The following is a 6,948-nucleotide window of genomic DNA, read 5'->3' on the forward strand; positions in this document are numbered from 1 at the left end:
TCTTCTCAATCCAATGCTGATTCAACATCAGAAGAATATGAGTAAAGTCCCAATATTTCATCAGGAAATAACCCAACGGATTCAGGGGGAGCCTCAAATGCATTTGATGAGGCATACAATTCAGGGGGAGCATCTAGTTCTAGAAGGACATTTCCCAGTGCCAGAAAATGGACTAAAGATCATACTCCTGATCTGATCATTGGAAATCCTGATGATGGTGTAAAGACAAGAAGTGCAACTCAGAATAAATGTTTATATCATAATCTACTTTCAAAAGAAGAGCCAAAGAAAGTAGAATATGCACTCAAGGATGTAGATTGGGTCATGGCTATGCAAGAAGAATTGAATGAGTTCGAAAGAAATGAAGTATGGAAGTTGGTGCCTAGACCTAAGGACAGGTCAGTTGTGGGCACAAAGTGGGTCTTTAGAAATAAGAATGATTCTGATGGAACAATCATCAGAAACAAGGAAAGATTGGTGGCAAAAGGATATTCTCAACAAGAAGGTATTGACTATGATGAGACATTTGCTCATGTTGCTAGGTTGGAAGCAATCAGAATCTTCTTGGCATATGCTGCTCACAAGAAGTTCAAAGTCTTCCAGATGGATGTCAAGAGTGCATTTCTCAATGGAGAACTTGAAGAAGAAGTCTATGTTGAACAACCACCAGTATTTGTGGATCCTAAACATCCTGATTATGTTTACAGACTTGATAAAGCACCCTATAGACTGAAGCAAGCACCTAGAGCATGGTATGAAATCCTTGCTCAGTTTCTACTTGAAAGTGGATTCAAAAAAGGTATAATAGATAAAACCTTGTTTTATCTGAATAAAGGTAAAGATTTGCTTTTAGTTCAAATTTATGTGGATGATATCATTTTTGGATCAACTAATCAAACACTGTGTGATAAGTTTTTAAAGTTGATGCAATCAAGATATCAAATGAGTATGATGGGAGAGATGAGTTACTTCCTAGGCTTGCAGATTAAGCAGACTGATATTGGCAAGTACACAAGAAATCTACTGAAGAGGTTTAATATGCAAGAAAGTGCAACTGCAAGTACTCATATGGCAACTGCTACAAAACTTGATCCAAATGAAGGTGCACCAGTTGATGTGACAACCTACAGAGGTATGATTGGATTTCTGTTATATCTAACTGCTAGCAGGCCAGACATTATGTTTACCACTTGTTTGTGTGCAAGATTTCAGGCAAATCCAAGGGAGCCACATCTTATTGCAGTAAAGAGAATTTTCAAATACCTCAAGGGTATTGTTTCTCTTGGACTTTGGTATGCAAGAGAAGCTGATTTTGCATTATGTGGTTATTCAGATGCTGATTTTGCTAGATGCAACATAGACAGGAAAAGTACATCAGGAAGCTGTCAGTTCTTGGGAGGCAGATTAGTCTCATGGTTCAGCAAGAAGTAGAAATCTATTTCTACTTCAACTGTTGAGGCTGAATATATTGCAGCTGGGAGTTGTTGTGCTCAGTTGTTATGAATGAGAAATTAGCTCATGGATTATGGATTATCATTCTCAAAAATTCCTATTTATTGTGATAATCAAAGTGCTATTGCTATGACAGGAAATCCGGTGCAACACTCTCTTACAAAGCACATCAGTATCAGATATCACTTCATAAGAGAGCATGTCATGGAAGGAACCATAGAGCTTCATTTTGTTCCTACTGAACAGCAGCTGGCTGATATCTTCACAAAGCCATTACCTGAAGCAACATTTACAAAGCTTGTGAATGAACTTGGTATGGTTAATTGGGACAAGTAAATTTTTACTTCAATTTTTATTTGGTCAAATCCTGATGTATATTGATCAAATCCTGATATGTCCTAAATGTTGTGTTTTTAGATAAGCCAGAAATATTTGATGTATTCTATTTTATATGCATGATAAATTAAGTGAATTTATTTGCTAATTGTACATACCTGAATAAATATATCACTGTCATCATTTCACATCGGTCTAGGGAGACGCGTCTTAAAAAGAAATCTTTTGGTTAATTCATTAAGTTAACTCTACACTTAATCATTAATCAGTCCTCTAGTCCTTTGATATTCCATTGGCTATTTAACCTTCATTTCATCTCAGACATATCATCTTCTTTTCTCACACAAAACTTTTCTCTTTATTTTAATCATCACTACTTTCTTCCTTCATAAAAATGGTTCTTGTAAACATGTTTATGAACTATGAAAACTTCAACGTCGAGTTCAGTTGTGGTGATTGGGAAAAGGAACGGCACGTCACTGCCATTCCTGATGAGATATGGAACTTGGCTCCACAAGAGGTGATAAGTGGCATTTTATACCACTTAGAACGTCTTAAAATGGCTTAAATTGGTGTCTTGAAATCAAGTATTTTGTGTATTTGATGCGTTTTTCTAGTGTTTATGCATTTCAGGGTATTAGTTGCATTTCGGGGGAGGAATCATCAAGAATAAGCCTTGGCATGTGTTCACCATTGCGAGAGGAAAGGAACGGGCAGATTACGGCGAAGAAACGGAGCAAACCTGGATTTTTTCCAGTAGAGGCCTGTGCGCCCGCGCAGCAATGCTGAGCGGCCGCGCAGCAACCTGCGCGCCCGCGCAGCTATGCTGGGCGGCCGCGCAGGGTCGGGGAAAAAGATAAATTATTTTAGAATTCTACTTCTGTTTGGCTTCCAACTTCTATGTAATCTAAGTTTTATGGGACTATTATATAAGTAGATTTGAGACGTTTTTACAGAGAGTATTAAGGGGATTATGTTTTAGATTGTGTTTTACGCAAGAAGCGAAGGAGATAAGGAAGAAGACCGATTTAGCACACCGCAACGAAGAGGAAGCATATTTTCTTGTGATTCTTATTTCGTTGTAACGTTGGATGCTAGTTTTCTTGCTTTGACTTATTTACTCTTGTGACGTACTCTGTTTTAATATAATTAGTTTAGTTATTATTTTCTTGTGTTTGTTTGTCATGATTTCATATGAACCCATGATGGCGATAAGTTCTATTATGGGCTAATCGTGATCATGGGGTTGTAACGGATTTATTATGGAATTTTTTAGTTAATTGTTTAATACTTTAGTGTGTGATGACTGCATGATATCTAGTATTGGTTGTGCGTATTCGTCTTATGTACGTCGCGAACATGTAAGATAGGGTGTTAATCTTTTGTGAAGCGATGGTGGATCTTGAGATTTAGAACTTGCCATGCTAGCATAGGTTCATGTACGTTGTGCATGATTAGTGGGTAACTCTAACAGTTTTATTTGCCCTATGTAATCAAAAGGAATAACTTGAGCTTAAATCGTTGTGTTGTCAATTTCTGTAGACATATAGGAACTCAACATAATTGATGACTATTCAACTTCTATCTTAATTGTGGATGCTTGGTGGAATGGTATTAGTACAATGAAAGTTGGCTTTTATCAGTTTTGTGTTATTCGATTAATATCATCACTGTCACATGCTAAAGGTAATAACAATGGCTATAGAAGGAAGTAATAATGAAGTTGTGATCTCATGAGTGTTTTATTATTGATAAATTGAAGTGTTAGTTAAGTGGTTAATTAAGTAGTTAATTATAGTTAATATTTAATCAACAATTTTAAGTGTTATTATCTTAACATTGAGAAGTAATCATACATTGGTGAGTGAGTTTAATTAGACAATAATTTAGTCTGAGTCTCTGAGGGAACGAACTAGAAAGTATTCTATATTACTTGCGAACGCGTATACTTGCATGAATATTAGTGCGTGTTTTCGCCCTAACAAGTTTTTGGCGCCGCTGCCGGGGACTCGGCGTATTTGTTTAGTTTATGTACTTGCCATCATTGGTCATTAGGACTCAGTGATTAGGACGTAGTAGTTACTTATTTTTTCTGGTTGTGTTTCAGGTACTTTAGCAAGCATTTATGAAAACTCGTTCTCGTGCTCGCAAGAGGACTTTAGATACAGCTGAGGAGACAGACGAAGTTCTTGATATTCCGAAGAAGTTAGATTTTGAGGATTCGGATTCAGGAACTGAGCAGAAAGAACCAGTAAACATGGGAGATCGTATTGTTCAAGCTGATCCAGCTCTTATGGATTTTTCTCGGCCTAAAATTGATGACATTCAGTCAAGCATCCTTCATCCGGCTATTCAAGCTAACACCTTTGAAATCAAGCCGGGCACTATTCAGATGGTGCAGAATTCTGTTTCTTTTGGAGGAGCGGCAACTGAAGACCCCAACATGCACATAAGGAATTTTGTCGAGATCTGCAGCACTTTTAAGTATAATGGCGTGACTGATGAGGCTATCAAGTTGAGGCTTTTCCCATTCTCACTAAGGGACAAGGCTAAAGACTGGTTACATTCTGAACCAGCTGGGTCCATCACTACGTGGCAAGATCTTGCACAAAAGTTTCTGGTGAAGTTTTATCCGATGGCAAAGACTGCTGCTATGAGGAGTGCTCTTACTCAGTTTGCGCAGCAACCTACAGAATCTATGTGCGAGGCTTGGGAACGCTACAAGGAAATGTTGAGAAAATGTCCACATCATGGAATGCCGGATTGGATGGTGATCACTGGTTTCTATAATGGTTTGGGGGCCCAATCTCGGCCCATGCTCGATGCAGCAGCTGGAGGCGCCTTATGGGCTAAAAGCTATACTGAGGCGTATAATCTTATCGAGACGATGGCTGCAAATGAGCATCAAAACCCAACTCAAAGGATGATGTCAGGCAAGGTAGCAGGTATTCTGGAAGTTGATGCAGCCATCGCTATTGCAGCCTAGCTCCAAGCGCTATCAATGAAGGTTGATTCTTTGGCTACGTATGGAGTTAATCAAATAGCTATGGTTTGTGAGCTTTGTGCAGGTTCTCATGCTACGGATCAGTGTTCTCTTGTAAACGAATCTGTTCAGTATGTGAATAATTATCAGCAACAACAGCAGCCTGTGCCAGCGACCTATCATCCTAACAACAGAAATCATCCAAATTTCAGCTGGGGGAATAATCAGAATGCTATTCAGCCACCATATCAGCAAAGAGTGAGTAAACAGTTTAACCCACCTGGATTCCAGCAACCACAGCAGTATGCTACAAGGCAATCATATCCTCAACAGGGAAGTGCAGCTGCACCTACTAGTGCTGATTTTGAGGAACTTAAGCTGTTGTGCAAGAGTCAGGCAGTTTCTATCAAGACCTTGGAAAATCAAATCGGTCAATTAGCCAATGCAGTGCTCAATCGTCAACCTGGCACTCTTCCCAGTGACACGGAAGTACCAGGCAGGAAGGAAGCTAAAGAGAAAGTCAAGGCTATTACCTTAAGGTCTGGAAAAGTAGCTGATACTGAAAAGGCAAAAGAATTATAAGCTGAAATTAGAGGTGAAGAATCTAAGCAAAAGGAGAAAGCGGTGGAACCAAGGAAGACTACTGTTGAACACACTCTGCCTGAGGCTAATACAGGGGAGAAACAGCTCTATCCTCCACTACCTTTTCCTAAGAGATTGCAGCAACAAAAGCTGGATAGACAGTTCGGGAAGTTTCTGGAGGTGTTCAAGAAACTTCACATCAATATACCTTTCGCTGAAGCTCTTGAAAAAATGCCTAGTTATGCGAAGTTTATGAAGACTATTCTTTCAAGGAAGGTGAAACTGGATGACCTTGAAACCGTTGCTCTCACGGAAGAATACAGCGCTGTTCTGCAACAAAAGTTACCACCAAAACTGAAAGATCCAGGAAGCTTCACCATTCCTTGCACAATTGGCAATCTGACGTTTGACAAGTGCCTTTGTGATTTAGGAGCAAGCATTAATCTGATGCCGTTGTCGATCTTTAAAAAGCTGGATCTGCCTGATCCAAAACCCACATACATGTCGCTACAATTGGCTGACCGTTCCATTACTTACCCAAGGGGCATAGTTGAGAATGTGCTCGTCAAGGTGGATAAGCTCTTCTTTCCAGCAGATTTTGTTATTCTAGATTTTGAGGAAGATAAGAAGATTCCCATAATCTTGGGGAGGCCTTTCTTGGCTACTGGCTGTACCTTGATAGATGTGCAAAAAGGTGAACTTACTATGCGGGTCCAAGATCAGGATGTGACCTTCAACGTATTCAAGGCAATGAAATTCCCTACAGAAGATGAGGAGTGCTTAAAAGTGGATGTGATTGATTCTGTGGTTACTTCGGAACTCGATCACATGCTAATGTCTGATGCATTGGAAAAGGCCTTAATGGGGGATTTTGACAGCGATGATGAAGATAGCAACGAGCAATTACAATATCTGAACGCTTCTCCCTGGAAGCGAAAGCTGGACATACCATTTGAATCTCTTGGTACTTCTGACCTTAAGAATGCTGAAGGGAAGCTCAAACCATCAATAGAGGAAGCACCTACCTTGGAGCTCAAACCATTACCTGAACACTTGAGGTATGCTTTTTTAGGTGATTCATCTACGTTACCTGTTATTATTTCATCTGACCTTTCAGGTAGTGAGGAAGACAAGCTCTTAAGGATTTTGAGAGAATTCAAATCGGCTATAGGATGGACCATAGCAGACATCAAGGGGATAAGTCCTTCATATTGTATGCATAAAATTCTGCTAGAGGAAGGTAGTAAGCCAACTGTGGAACAGCAGCGAAGAATGAATCCCATCATGAAGGAGGTGGTGAAGAAAGAAATTCTGAAATGGCTAGATGCAGGCATCATTTATCCTATTTCTGACAGCTCGTGGGTGAGCCCCGTATAATGTGTACCTAAGAAGGGAGGTATCACTGTGGTCGCAAATGAAAAGAACGAGCTCATCCCTACTCAAACAGTTACAGGATGGAGAGTATACATGGATTATAGAAAATTGAACAAAGCCACAAGGAAGGATCACTTCCCCCTTCCATTTATTGATCAAATGCTTGACAGATTGGCGGGTCATGAATATTTTTGTCTTCTGGATGGTTATTCCGGGTATAA

The 6,948-nt window shown here is 39.6% G+C and overlaps 1 non-coding gene across 1 annotated transcript; it reads right to left on the reverse strand.

The window, feature by feature from the left end:
• Positions 1-4,438: 4,438 nt before the first annotated feature.
• LOC141662613 (small nucleolar RNA R71) lies at positions 4,439-4,545 on the reverse strand. Its single transcript, XR_012550719.1, has one exon. It is a non-coding gene; the product is annotated as a small nucleolar RNA R71 (small nucleolar RNA).
• Between the last annotated feature and the right edge of the window lie 2,403 nt (positions 4,546-6,948).

Source organism: Apium graveolens, chromosome 5 (assembly GCF_009905375.1).
Source record: "Apium graveolens cultivar Ventura chromosome 5, ASM990537v1, whole genome shotgun sequence".
In the NCBI taxonomy this organism is placed as follows: domain Eukaryota; kingdom Viridiplantae; phylum Streptophyta; class Magnoliopsida; order Apiales; family Apiaceae; genus Apium; species Apium graveolens.